This window comes from Callospermophilus lateralis, unplaced genomic scaffold, assembly GCF_048772815.1.
Source record: "Callospermophilus lateralis isolate mCalLat2 unplaced genomic scaffold, mCalLat2.hap1 Scaffold_65, whole genome shotgun sequence".
In the NCBI taxonomy this organism is placed as follows: domain Eukaryota; kingdom Metazoa; phylum Chordata; class Mammalia; order Rodentia; family Sciuridae; genus Callospermophilus; species Callospermophilus lateralis.
The window spans coordinates 3,822,736-3,838,173 of NW_027514826.1; the positions used below are offsets into that span (position 1 = coordinate 3,822,736).

The 15,438-nt window shown below is 46.7% G+C and overlaps 1 pseudogene; it reads right to left on the reverse strand.

Moving 5' to 3' along the window:
• Positions 1–501: 501 nt before the first annotated feature.
• On the reverse strand, positions 502–12,047 carry LOC143390141 (ankyrin repeat domain-containing protein 33B-like; annotated as a pseudogene).
• Positions 12,048–15,438: the final 3,391 nt, after the last annotated feature.

The window sequence follows — 15,438 nt, forward strand, 5'->3', positions numbered from 1 at the left end:
GGTCTTCAGACTCATATATTAAAACTGCCTTAAATACAAACATCCCCATAACCTGTAAAATGCTGCAGATTGGTATATAATGATTAAAAGTACAAAATTATGCAAACAACCCGCCCTTTGATAAATTGGTTTCTAAAAATTCTTGAGGTTCTCTAAAGGGAGACATTAAGTGTATTGTCCGCTAGGTGTATTGATTGCTAGGGGAAGGAGGGTTAAGCAAATCAATACGTGCTGTTCCCAGCTCCCTCTTGGGAACACTTGACCACTTCCTGGGATCCCAGAAGGCAGCTGTCAGGAGAGGTGTCCGAGCGCGGTGTGAGCGCACTGCAGGAGCCTAATACGCACTTCTGAGCACCCAGCCAGGGAGCAGCCTCCCCAGCACCTCTCCACCTTCTCCAAGGTCATGCCCCCGCCCCCGTCCTTCTTCCCACTGGGGCTCTGTGCACCCTACCCCCCGCCCGCAGTGCTAGCCCAACACAGGCCCTCTGCCCATCAACCCCTTCAAGTCCTTTTCCTCCAGCGAGGTGCCTGCTTTTCCTTCTGGCGCTTCCTCTTGGCCTCTTCTGCCTTCTTCTTTTCTTCCTTGGCCTCCTTGTACCGCCACTTGGGGATCTGCAGGTGAGTGCTGTCCTTGGCGCTGCCCTTGTGGCCTATGCACTCTGTCTGGAAGGTGGATGCAGGCGCCTTGCTGATGCGGACCATGGGGACCACCATCCCCGCCGCACACTGCTCTGGCACAGGAGCTGCAGGGGCAGGAGGCTGGCCTTCCGCAGGGCAGTGGCTGACCCCTGGGCCCCTGGTAGGTAGGGAGACGGAGGAATGAGTCTCGGAGCCTCCTCTCCAGAGCCCCCCACCACCTCAGAAATCCGAAATTGCTGTTTAGCACCTTCTGCCTCATCCCTCTCTCGGGCAAGGGTGTCCTGGTCCCCCTTAGCTGCCAGGATTTCCTGCACTGCCAGTCGCCGTTTTCCAACACAGGGAGGATCCTCAGGACACACAGTTTGGCAGACGATGGCCACATCAGGACTATAAAGGCTTGTGGTCAACCTGACCATATGGTCAAGGATGCCCCCATCTTCCAGGCCCCGGCCTGAGCGCGAGGTCAGCGCAGAACGCACAAATTCAGGGAGCCTCTGCAAGCAGTTTTTGGAGGCTTCAGGCTTCAGAACCACCTCCGGGGTCAGCAGCAGCTCTGGCCTGTACTTCTCCCCAGACTGTTCAGGGAAGGATCGCTCCAGCAGCCTCTGCATGAGTCAGCGGGCCTCCACCCTGCCTGTGTAAACAGCCCACTCCTGGGGTGACATCCCGCTGGCGGCTGCCCCTGGGTGTGTACATCTGCCTCTGAAAAACAAGAAGCACAAATGGGTAGCTGCAGCAGCAACTCAAAGAATGGAAGAAAGGTTAAATTTCCAAAACCTAATAACAAGCTATTTCCTGGAGTCACTGCCACCTGCATGTGACAGTCACCTACTGCATTTACCACTGCAACAAGAAAAGGCTTCTCATGCATCCTTTGCTGTTTTTGTCTTTTCTAAATAAAAATTTGTCTGAATCTAAATCTTGATTTTTTTTTTCTTTTTAAGAAATAAGATGCCAGCAGAGCACAGTGGCTCACTCCTGTAATCTCAGCAGCTCGGGAGGTTGAGTCAGGAGGATTGAGTGCAAGTTCAAAGCCAGCCTCAGCAATAGCAAGGCACTAAGTAAGCCAGTGAGCCCCTGTCTCTAAATAAAATACACAATAGGGCTGGTGATGTGGCTCAGTGGTTGAGTGCCTCTGAGTTCAATCCCTGGTACCCAAAAGAAAGAAAGAAGATTCGATAGCTCTCTGCCAATGAAGACATAACTAGACAACAAAAATGTCTTGAGATCACTTGATGATGCAGCTGGAGTGCTCTAGATGCTAACGGTAATAGTCACTTGGAAGGCACTCGGTACCATCTCTTCTGTCCTGTCACTTGGTGGGCTGCTGTGGGTCCTCTTTTGTGGGAGATGGTGGTCTTTCACCTCTCCCACTGGGTAGTTAACTTGCTGGGGTACTGCAGCCCATATTCCTATAGACCAGACAGTGGGCTATTCCAAAACAGAGGCCATATTTTATGCATTTTTCTTCTGCAACACATCTAATCCTGGCAGGTGGGAGGCATGCCTATAACAAAGGTTCATTACAGAATGAATGATGGTCACAGTGGCTGGGGGCCTGCCTGGGCTGCAAAGCTGGCAAGCTCCATGGAGTAGAGAACTCCAGGGAGCGCCTTGGGTCCCCTGCACTCAGCTCTGTGTGCTAACAACCACCCAGCAGGGCAGGTGTGATGGTAAGTATTCTGTGTCAGCTTGGCTACACTAGAACATCCAGTGCTTTAATCAAACACTAATCTAGGTGTGGCCTGAAGGAATCTTGTAGCTCTGGCTAACACCTTCTAATCAGTTAACTTTAAGTCAAGGAGATGAACCCCAAAGAAGTGGCTAGGCCTCATCCAATCATTGAATGCCTTAAGAGCAAAGACTCAAAATTCCTAGAGAAGAAAAAGTTCTTGTTGCATTCATATAAGAATATGCAACAGCAAATACCATCGTTATATATAATTATAATACACCATACTACAGTGATGCAGCCACATCAATGTTTATAGCAGCTCAATTCACAATAGCTTATCTGTGGAACCAACCTAGATGCCCATCAGTAGGTGGATAGATAAAGAGACTGGTATGTATACACAATGGACTATTTCTCAGCATTAAAAAGAATAAAATTATGGCATTTGCACATAAATGGATAGAGCTGGAGAATATCATGCTATGTAAAGTAAGCCAGTCCCATAAAACCAAAGGCGGAACGTTTTCTCAGATTAGTGGGTGCTGATTCATAATGGTGGGGGTGGGAGTGCAATGGAAGAATGGAGAAACTTTGGATTAGGCAAAGAGGAGAGTGGGGGAGAAAAGGGGGCGTGGGGCAGGATAGATGGTGGAATGAGACAGACATCATTACCCTAGATACATGTATAATGGCATGAATGGTACAACTCTACATCATGTACAACCAGAGAATTGAAAACTTATGCTCCATTGAATACAATGAATTGAAATATATTCTGCCGTCATGTATAACTAAGTAGAATAAATAAAACATAAAAGATATAATGCACCAACAAAGAAAACATGGAATAAAATGAAAAGTTCTGCTTCTAGACTTCAGTATTAACTCCTACCTCTGGGCCTAGCCTACAAATTTTAGACTTACCAACCCCCACAACTGCATGAGCCAATTCCTTAAAATAAATCTCTTAATTTATACACCCTATCAGTTCTGATTGTCTAGAGAATATTTAATGATGTATTCCCAATGTATTCCTGAGTGTCTCTCCATTCTACCCACTACCCCCCCACACATAGAAACATTCCAACATTAAACTCCAAATCATCCTGGTGAAATATGCATAAATTTCAACTTGGCAATGTAGAAATTATTACAAAGTTGCTGTTAATCTTGGTCCAAACTCAGCCCCACATACAATTAGAAATCATTCAGGATTTCAAGTCCCATTAGTCATATCTTTACTGGCAAAGCAATGTGAAAAACTAGGGCAATTATCTAGTCTGTGAGCTCCCTGGAGACAGGCCTGCAGAGGCAGCTTCATTTATATCCCACACAGACCCAGGTGTTGACATGTGGTGGCTGATCAATACGTGCTGAACTGAGAGAGGCAGTGCGGGGTGTGTGTGTGGGGGGGGCGCTGCCGCTTTCCTGCCCTGCCAGCCCACAGTAGCCTCATAGCCAGGCAGACCTGGCTCACCTGCTATTGGTCTTAATTCTGTGACACATTAAAGAATAACCATCTTACAACAGTGGTAATTATTTGGAACCAGAAATCAGGAGAACTCATTAGTTAGAGTACAATTTATAAACTGACTAAAATGAAAAGGGGGCAGTAAAAAATGTCATTGCAGAAAATAGATTACCCATTAAACCTTAATTAATTGCATGTCACTTAAAAAAGGAAAGAAACTGCAAAATTAAAATCTTAATGAACAATGCATGAAAGAGACATTTTTCAAATACTAATGGAAAAAGAAAGGAACAGATGTCCAAAGCGCAGCGTTCTTCTTCCTGTTGTCCCCATCTTTTCAAAATGCTCAGAAAATACAAACACCCCAAAGAACAAGAGCTTTTGTGACTGCCATGCAGTTCTAGGATCTGAGTGGTGCTTAATTAGGGATTCACTTCCTAAGAAACCACTTCTAAGAGTGACATTGATGGCCAGGACATAGCAAGTAAATTATGAACAACAAGCACAGTTACGCTTCAGTGTCCACAGGGGATTGCTTCCAAGACCCCCATGGACACCAAATTCCAAGGATGCTCAAATCCCTTATAGAAAATTGTATGATCTTTTCATATAACCCATGAACTTCCATAGACACCAAACAATTTCTAGATTACTTATAAAACCTAAGGCAAGGTAAATGCTTTGTAAACAGTTGCTACGCTGTATTGTCTAGTGACCAGTGACAAGGTAACAGGTCTGTACTGGTTGCATACAAATGCATTTTTTAGAGATATTTTATCCTGAATCCATGAAACAGAACCCAGGACATGGGAGGATCAACTGTACTGATGATTAACATTTTACTTGAATACCTTTAAACGGATATAGAGAAATTCCAAAATGCCACTGTGTCCATCTTCTCCCAGGACACCATCAGCATCCTTGCCTCCTACCCAACAGTATTCAAAGCTGTGAACCAAGGGTGGGCTCTTGCCAATGGGTCCCCTTGCCACCTTGCTGACAGCTAAGAGTTGTCTGCACAAAATCATCCTTTATTTTATTCAAAGCAACATACTCAGTTCTAGGCAATGGATCATAATGGTCTAGCCTAAGACTGCCCAACCTCAGCATTATTGGCATTTTTGGCCATGCTTGTGGTGAGGGCTTTCCTGTGCAGTGAAGGACATTTACCAGCATCTCTGGTGTCTACTCAAGTGATATCAGTAGCACTCTACCAGCTGTGACAACCAGAAATGTATCCAACTGTTGCCAAAAGTCATCTGGAGGGCAATATCGTCCCTGACTATGAACCATTGGTCTAACCTAATGACTGAAGTCTGTTTCCCATTTATCTGGCTGCCTGTGTCCAAACAACCTTGTGCTGGCCAGAGCCCTATGGGGTATTCACCTTCTGAGAACAGGGACAAGTGTATTTGCTGCTGTCGCCACTGCCTCCTACCAGAGGTCTGGTGACTCTCTTGGAATCAAGAGGTGACAAAGCAAGAAGCTAAGGGAATTGATGAATAGGAGAAGAAAATCAGGTCCATGTTGTCTGCTCTGAACCAAGGCTTTGGACAGTGACCACCAACCTTAAGACTCCTAGTGAGATATGAGGAAAAGACACCTGTCTCATCCACTCTCAAGTCAGGACTTCTGCTACTGCAGTGGAAAACATCCCAAACTAGTGTCAAAGGGGAAAAAATGATGTTCCCGCCCTCTCAGTTCACTTTCCCCTTGGAGTCAGGCCAGGCCCCCTAGGACAGTGGGAGGCGGGCACAGTAACCACTTTCTTTTTTCTTCTCCACCAGCCCCCACCCTGACAGCAGCCTTCCTGGGCAGCCCAGCCCAGGCCGCCCTCCTGCCACAGGAGGTGACACACCACAAGGGTGGGCCAGCCCTTGCCAGCTTCCTGCTGGGCCACCTCTACCCTGTGTCTGGGGCACTGGATGTGTAATAAGTGCAGCAAGTCAGGATTGCAGGGTCACGGGGGAGAGCCTGCTGTCCAGCCCAGTGGGACTGAGGAGCTACCTCCATGGCATGGCAAGTGGGAAAAGTGTACCCTGCCCCCATGAGGGGCCAGAATTGGAAGATAAATCACTGACCAGTAACTGCTCAGGACCCCGAGGTCACTGGATTAGCATTGTCTCTTCCCAACTCCCTCCCCCCACCTGCACTCTGCCAGGCTGCTTCCCAAAAGCAACCTTTGAAAAAATCTATTTGTCCTCAAGTCCTTGTCTCAGGGTTTGTTTTGGGGATGAAGGGGTGTGGTATGAATTTCCTGAGTTAATTTTTCTCTAATAACGTGAAACCACTCCAGTGTGGCAAATTCTGAGTTCACAAAAAATTTCCATTTTCCTCATAAACAGAAAACAACGTCTTAATATAAGTCCCTGGTTTACCACAAATCTAGTCAGGGCTTGCTGGAGATGAGCAGGACTGTGGAGCAAGAACATGGTGTCTTTTCTGGCTCTTCATCTTCCTTTTAATCTATGTGCTCTCTGGAATTGTGTAAGATGCGGGCCTTTGATTGTTTCTATTCCCAAGGCAGCAGCCCTACTTTACACCTCACTTCAGTATGAACAGGGACTCTCAAAAGCAACCTGGAACCTGGCAATCTCCATAAAAAAATCCTGTCCTCCATGTGGCTTCTCAGAGCCAACCGATTTAAATAGACTTGTCACTCTGGGACATTAATATTCCACTGAATCAACAAGGTCCTGCTGCCTCTCTTGGGATTGTCATCAGCACAGATGACAGTATTAGGAAGCCAAACCCGAAGACCCACTGAATCAGGTTTCCAGAATCCGGTTATATTTTTTATTTAAATTAAAATTTCTGATATTTCTAACATTGTTTTGTTCTACTGCACAATGCAGACCCAAGCTGATCTGTACCTGTACATTACAGATGGTGAGAAAATCTAAACAGTTAAGGGTTTCATCCAATTTGATCATTCATAATGTATAAGCTGAAATGTTTGCTATTGAAAATAAACTGCAACTCAGAAACTAAGGTGCATAAAAACATTCAGGAAATGAAGATTACCTCATTTGAAAAACTTAGAAAGGCATGTTTTTATATGTAGTAATGGTTGCACACTTTTCTTTTCAAATTATCACAGGATGACTGTTTTGCAGTTAACTCCTGGGTAACCATTCTAAGCTATACATAGACTCACTCCATGTTGAAGGGTCTGTCAATTTGAAAGAAATGCTCAGGCTGTTGGGAACTTCCAATGCTTTAAGTTCTCCTGATATGGATATGTTTATATGGAAATAAGAGACATAAAAATAGTTGAGAATTGTAATCTAACTTAGTAGTGACAATAGCAAATGACCACTCCCAACTAAATCCTAAGGGGGCAGCTTGAATGATCCCTGGAAAATGTCTCATCTTTATTTTAGACAACATAGAACCAGCTGGGAGGGAGAAACATATCTAAGAACAAAAATATCTTCTCTTTTTTCATCCTTTCTCACTTATTAACTATATCAGTAGTCCCTGTTCACCCCCCCCACACACACACACACAGAGGATGTTTGGCAGTGCCTGGGACATTTCTGGATGCCATGACTGGGGATACTTCAGCCATATAGAGGGTAGAGGCTAGGGACATCAGTTGTTTGAACCCTCCCACCACCTCCACAATATGAACTTATCTGTCCCCAAATCTCAAAATCATGCCAAGGTTAAGAAACCCCTGAGTTACATGCTTACTACCCTAGTAAATTAAAGATCTCATCACAGGATATTTTTCAAAGACAAAATATGCCTTGTTCTTTTATTCACTTAATTAATAACTACAGAATACATAAACTCTCTAATAATGGTAACAACACAATCCTAAGTGACATGCCCTGATGGCAGGCATCTAGGGTGGCCCTGGCAGGAGAGAGCTCCTTCCCTCAGCATCATCATGGCTTCCATCCCAGAGAAGAAGAAACCACAGTCCAGAAAGGCAAGTGACTGCCTCAGGTATGGAGTTGGGTTGAAGCCTGGGCCTGGCTTTCTGGGTCACTTACTCTCACCACAGTGCAGAGGGAAGCCAGAGGCACGGACAGGTGAGGGCCTGTGCCCACAAGGGCTCCAGACTTCACTGGGGGAGAACTCCCAAGGGCAACAGGGAAGAGCATCTACAGACCCAATGTCTAATCTGTAACCACAACTGGAGGTACAGGTGACCTTATACCCAGCCCATCGCCCCCAGAACCATCTCCCCCCAAGAGATGTGGAGGGCATTTCTGTAATCCTATAACTACTGCAGAAAATGCCGGAAACTTCTAAGAGATGCAAAGAAGAAAAAATGACAATAAGAGTGAGACTGAGCCCCTCATGTTTTCCAGGGTGATTAGAAGGCAATTGACCCCCACCAAAAGGGAAAAATAGTTGGTAATTCAAATTAACTTCTTGGTAAAAATTCATGTGATGTGATTGACACCATACACTGTCAGTTGAAAAAGTAAATTACTAAAAATCTGCACTCAATTAAAACTCAATCCAAAAGTAATAAAAGCAGATGAAGCTTCTGCCACTCACAAGAGCATTCTACAATCACCATTTAATTAGGAGGGACCACTTCTCACTGATACAGGACAGGCAGGGGTTAAACTCTGCTGAAACTGAGATCTTGCTTTTCAAAACTAAAACTGCCACTGAATCAAAAGCACAACCAATGGGATTAATTTTAATTATGATCCTTTTATATTTCTAAGTAGATCTGCAATCTTCAAAACCTCCACCCTTGTTCTTTGAGTTTATATGTCCTATAGCATCCTGTAAGACATGGAGTTTAAAGCAGGAAGAAAAAAATTAAAAGTTGTAAATCCCCAAATCCCAGATGGATGAAAGAAAAACAGTCTTACACAATGCCGAGTCATAAACAATACATGAAGACAAACTGTCACAGGCCAGAGGCAACTGGGAACACATGACAACTAAACGGGGAGCCAGCTGGGGTCCTGGGAAAGAGAAGGAGCATTAACAGAGGCATGGGATCTGGAAGAGCTCTGATGGAATTCCCAGGAGAACCACTATCTGAATGTTGGTTCCCCCAGACTTCATATGTGTGGCACTCCATACCCAAGGGGATGGTATAAAGAGGTAGGGGTTTTAGGAGGTGCTTGATCACAGGATGGGCCTCAGGAATGGGATTGGTTCCCTCATGCAAGAGGCCAGAGGGTGCCCCCAGCCCTTCCAACAGGGAGGACATGACAAGAGGGAACAGGCCCCCACTGGACATCAGTCTGCTGGTGCCTTGATCTTGTCTTCCCTGCCTCTGAACTGTGAGCAATAAACATATTGTTTATAAATCATCCCGTCTGGTATTTTGCTATAGCAGCAAGAATGGACTAAGAGAGGGAAAATGTCAGCTCTTCAGGAACTTGTAGCACTAAGCAGAATTGGCTGACCCCAGTGTCACAGCCAAAAATAAAGATAAATTAAGGCAGCAAACAAATACGAGCAACAGCTATTGGATATTGAGTGTATTACATGTACTTAGACACATCTTCTCCCTTAATTCTCAAAATAACCTCTTGAGGCGGCACTAAAGACTATCCTTGACCCCAGTTTCAAGTCAAGAAAAGAATTAGAGGTTCATCAGAAGGAATTTCGTTTAGTAACTCATTAAAACTGCATAGTCCTTGAGAGTTTATAAAGTAAACTATTTCATCCTCAGGCAGGAGGGACAGAAAGAGGTCATTACCCCCATTTTGCAGATGGGGACCAGTGAGTGTCTTCTCCAGGCTGATAAAGACCTAAGGGACAAAGGGGGCTGCCCTAGTGATCCCAAGCTGAAGCCTGGAACTTTCCACTGACTCTGGAAACTGCCACACAACACATCATCCTTCAGCTCCAACTGCTAGCAAGCAGGAGGCAGCCTGGCTGGGACCACCCCCTCCTGTGCTCACTCCAACAGCACATTGGACCACCCCCTTCTGTGCCCACTTCAACAGCGTATTGGACCACCCTCTCCTGTGCCCACTCCAACAGCCATTGGTCCATCCAGGGCCAAGACTAGAATGCACATTTCTGAAGAGCAGATATGCACAGGGTTGGGAGCAGATGTGGGGGGGGGGTGGAGGAAGCCAAGGGCAAGGGAAGGTGTCACTTCTTAGAGCTCAGCACTGACCTGCCAGCAGCTAGCTGTGACCTCTTCTGCAACCCTGAAGACTGTCATCACCTCAAAAAAAAACCCATTGTTCGAGACATCTGCCAGGCTGTTTCCGTGGGGATGTTTCATCTCTTTGAGGGACGTTCTTTAAAGGAGTCAGTTATTTCCAGGGCCCACAGGTGCGAGGGACAAGAGGCACGTACCTGCGAGCATCAGGGCTCTGACACACTCCATCCAGCCCTGCATAGCTGCTTTTATCAGGGCAGCAAAGCCAAACATGTTCCTCCTTTCAAGGTCAAGACGAGGGAAATAGTTCAACAGGTAGTTGGTGATGGTGGTGAGCTATGAAAGAGAACGGTACACATGTGGGTCTCACTCACAAGAGGCCTCCAGAGGGACCGGGGTGTGTTAGGAGGTGGCACAGGAGGAAGCCAGGTCCTGGGCAGCTTCCTGCTCTGCAGGTTTTTCTCTTTGATCCCCAGACAATTCTTCTGGAGGAAGCAGTAGGAGGCAGAGGCCACTATCCTGGCCACATGAATGTCTCAGGTTCACTCAGGGCCCTTCAGCCACCCACCTTAGTGGTGCAGGGTCCCACTGTGCTGCAGAGGAGGCTGGTCAGGGACAATAGTGTCATCACAGGTGGGCGCTGGCAGCTCCCAGCTGGAGCCATGGGGGCAGACAGAAGCTAAGTCAGGAATGAGACTCTGAAGCATTTCCAAGTGCTCTGGAGCATGAGGGAGGAAAAGCTCATCATCAAAGCAAAGAGATAACACCAGCTCATGCTCACACCTCTGCTGCCACTCAGAAGAGAGTGTGTGTCTCTCCCTCCCTCCCTCCCCACCCCCCACTCACACATGATCACAAGGAGGATGCCTCAGCCACAACCCTGAGCAGCTGAGAAGCTTCAGGAAACTCATTAGGGAGTATAGATTTCTCCCCTTCCTCATCTTGCTCCTCCAAAAAACGGATCCAATTTTCTGCTTATTGCTAGAGATACTCTCAAAAAGCCCAAGGTGCTCTCAGTAAGGGTGAGTAAGGAGACCATTGTGCAAAAAGCAATAGTTCAAGCATCCACCCCTAGAAAACGCTGTCTCAAGTAGAGCTTCCTGAGCCACAAGGTGGCTCCTGGGTCTGCCACCCAAGCCCAAGGAAAGCCAACCCCCTCAGTCTTTCTGTGCTGGACTCCCCCAACCACACACATACCCCGACCACATACACACCTTGATTCCCTACAGCATCCTGGCACTGGGTTGGATCACTCTGGGGTGCAGCAGTCCTGGGCACTGAAGAACAGCTAGCAGCACCTGGTCTTGACCCACGAAGTGCCAGCAGCAATGAACCCCCAACTCCTGCCCCAACTGTGGCCACAAAATATGGGCCCAGACATTGCCACCTGTCCACTGATAGGGTGGGAACAGGAGTGGGTAAAATCACCTGGGTTGAGAACTACTGACATAGAGGACCCTTTCTCACTGTCCAAGGACCAACCACACCAAGTGGGAAACAGGCCCTCTTCCAGCGCCTTTGTCCCTGGCCCTGGCTAGCCAACCCCCTCAGCTGCCTGCCCCTTCCTGGCCCCTGCAGGTGATGGTGAGCATTCCCTTGGGAATGTGAGCACTCTGCCCAAGTCCCTCTTGCAGAGCCCTGGGGCAGTGCTGGGTGTGCAGCCACTTCCGTCCTTACATACCAACAGTCAGCCATCTGCAGCCTCCCAGGTCACTCCAATGCTGTTACACCTAGCTCCACGTCAGGGCCATAAGCTTGGACCTCATGGACACTTCCCTGCACTCCTCTGGTTAACTCAGCATCTTCCCCACCCCAAGGAAACCCTCAGCCTTGGAGGAGCCAGGACCCCCAGGGTTAGACTCTCCAATTTCAGGACCGAGGCCTCCAATGGATGGCACCGTGTGGGGGGGAGAGGAGATGAGGCCATTATTCTCCTGAGGTGGGACAGAAATGAGACTCTTCCTGCAGACTGAGAGAGCTGAGTGGGCTGGAGGCTGCCAGCTTCCCCGAAAACCCTGCTTCCCCGAAAACCCTGCTTCCCTGCGGTGGCCCAGGCCTCCCCCAGGTCCTGGCACCAGCTTCAGTATCATGAGAACAGAATACCAGACCCTGTGGATGCACTCACTGGCTCCTATCTTCCTCATGCCAGCCACCCTGTCAACCATGGCACCCGGGCTGGAGCCTAAAACCTCCCTCTGGTGGACACAGACACACATCAAAAATGGAACATCTGAGGCTCCTGGACATGATGACCACATACTCTATGGGAACCCGGGACAGAAAAATCTGGGGGAAATCCAAATAAAGAGTGGACTTTCATTAATAACAACACATGGCCATAGGCTCAGTCCTTGGTCAACAGCGTTACACTAATGCAAATCGGAGCAACAGAGAAAACTGGGTCCAAGATTCACAGGAATTCTTTGTACAATTTGCAGTTTTTCTCTAAGTCTAAAGTGTTCTAAAATCTAAAATCTGTTTTTAAAAATAGGAGAATGAGCTCAGGGCCATTCCAAAAGAGTGCAAAGCAGGGACAAGGATTCCCAGCCACTTCCTGGTTAGGATCCTATCCATCCCATTATCCAGTGCTATCCTGTGGCAGGAGGTCACCAGGATGCTGGGGTAGGCACACACAGGAGGCAGAGGATGGTGGACAGACCAGGAGGGCAGGAGGAGGGAGAGAAGTGGTTGATTCAACGTGCTTCTAACCAAATGAGTGGACAGGCTGCAGCTCTTGTGCTTCAGCTCCACCCCGGCCCCAGGCTCTGGGTCCTCATAGCCGGCAATGGAGTCTCTACCCAAAGCAGGTGAGGTGGTAGAAGTCCCTGGTACATGAGCTTGAGGGGCTGCTTGGCTTGGCCCACTCCTGTGCTTCCTGGTTGACTACCCACCAAGCAAGTGGAAAATTTTGAACTTTTTATGGTCTGAAGCCACCTGACTCATGGCAAGCTCCTCTCCTAGGAGATGACTCACCTCCTACTTCAGAGGGAACAGAAACCACAGAAGGGAATCCCTCAGCTTTCCCCCATCATCCCACAAACTTCCCCATGTCACCAGCAGTCTCCTAGTGAATACCCAGGGGAGTGCGATAAATATTCATCAAGTGAAAAAGACGGGAAGGTTCCTGCTTCTCCCCTCGCATGCAGAAGCTCATTTATTAAAAAGTTTCTTATTATCAAGACAACACAACTAATCACTGATTCATTCAATGATTCCTGAGGCCGGTTAGGGGGTAAGGATCATGCCGTCACTAAGAACATAGTAACAAATGAAATGGGGACTCCTTGATTCCAGGAAAAGAAACAGAAAATCAAAATACCAGAGAATTTAGGTTGCTTAAAAACCTGACTGCTGTCACTCCAGGTGCTCAAAATATAGTTACCCAAACCAGGCCAGTAGAGGAAATTGTCAGCTTTGGAAATACAGCATCCCACCTGCCAGAAGGTGAGCAGAACTCTCCCAGGAATTCTTCCTCAGAGCAGGGGGAGAACAGATGGGGGAGCAGAGCTGGATGCCTGCAGGATGGGCCAGAGACTGATGGAGGGTGGGGCTGGGATGCCTGGATCCCTCCTGCCTGCCCAGCTCAGAGAGGCGGTACCCTGCTCCCAACGAAGGACCTCACAGAAATATGGAAGCCCACATGAAAATGCTGGGCAATGGCAGGAAACCTAGGATTTCCCAGTCCCTTTAGGAAGCAATTCAGAACAATCTCTGTGCATTTCTTCTCTCCCCTTCTGTGCCTCCTTCTGTCCTGGGAGGCTGGCCTCCTCCTGCACCTGCTGGGGTTGCTACCCCTGAAATTTCAGATGAGCTCATCGGGAGACTGGCCTGGCCTCCCCAGCCCAGCCGCAGCTTGGAATGGTAGCCTTCTCAGCCTGGGCCACCCTCACAGGGTCTGTCTCAACCCTCCAAGCAATGGTTCCCTTAACCCTGCCCTGACACCTGGAGTGAGTTCCTTCATCAGTGCCTCCAGTCCACTTGCCACTCACTCTGCTTCCTGCCACCTGGGCTGACACCTCAGACAGTCATGCCTGCTCACAGGACCACAGTACAGCCTTGATCACATGGCTCATTCAAGACCTGCCCACCCAGTATCTGTGGGGCACATAAGTGAGTCTGGGTTCCTCCATTCCACACAGTATCTTCTTTTAAAACAAATACTTATTCAGCAAGTCGTTCAAGAAGAAGGGCTGTGAGGAGAGCCAGGTCCACCGCAATAAGCAAAAGCAACATGCTCCCTCCTTCTTGCCATACGTGGGTCTCAGTGGAAAGTACAGGGAGCACAAGTCACCCCTTGCTGGCTGTGAGGACCAGGAGGACACAGAAGGAGCTCCTAGCCAGACCAAGGGCAGAGGATTACAATCACAAGCTTATCCTGGTTGTGCAAGTTACAAGTGTATGTACACATATATGAGGTCTGACTGCAGCTGACTGCAACATGGATCCTGGGGACCCAAGTGCTGACTTGGAACACAGAGTCAGGAGAGGAAGAGGGGCTCTCTGTTCCACTCCCTCTTTCTCTCATATTAAATGTTAAATTCTCCACATAAATGATACCAGTAATGATCAAATGTAACTCAGATAACAGATAACTTTATGGTTTCTGATAAAGCACATATAGACTCAATCAGATTTTCCAATTAAGTGATTTATAGGAGTATTGATACTATCAGAAATGCTTACTTCTCCATTTAAACATTATTTCATTGCTAATAGAATTGTTAGAATATATCTCTAATAATTTGCACAAAGACTGAGTCTCTACTCTTGTGCAAACAGCACCATTGTGTAAGACTGTGTGTGTGTGCATGCATGTGTGTGTGTGTGTGTGTGTGTGTGTGTGTGTGTGGTGTGGGCTTGGTTGTCAAGACTCACTCCATCAGTCAGAAATTTGATGTTACACACTGATTTTGTTAGAACAAGGAATTTTAGTAATATCTACTTACATAATATCATAATATACAAATCGAAGAATGAACGTTTTACCCAATATATCATGTTCATATATAATGCAAAAACTACAGAACCTGTCACATGACAGCTCAGTCCCAACTACTGAAACTGTGGAGACTTTTTCCCACCAAACTTGAGAATGGTCCCAGTCTGAAGTAAAATACTATCTAACTAAAGTCTTGATCACAGACAGATATTTACACTCAAGGCACTTTATATCTACAATGTACAAATGTCAGTGGAATATTTACCAAGTGTATACAAAAAGGAAATATTTAAGGTCATTAAAAACCAATTCCAGTTTTTAAAATGAAAACTAAAACGACCCTTTTTAAATGTTATTTTCAAAATTAAAAATAAACCCAGAAATGTTTCCTGAGAATTAGTGTTACCAGAAGGCATTTTATTTAATAGCAGTACTGGTATCTACTTTATAAAACATTCTCATATTTTCTAATCAACATTCATGTTACCCACTTTAATATCAATACTCTAACACATTCAAATTCTCACAAATTAGATTGTCATTCTTTTTCCAACTGTCTGAATGATTTGTGAAGCTAAACAAGTCGATAAAATTAAATCAAGATAAAGGTTTATTTA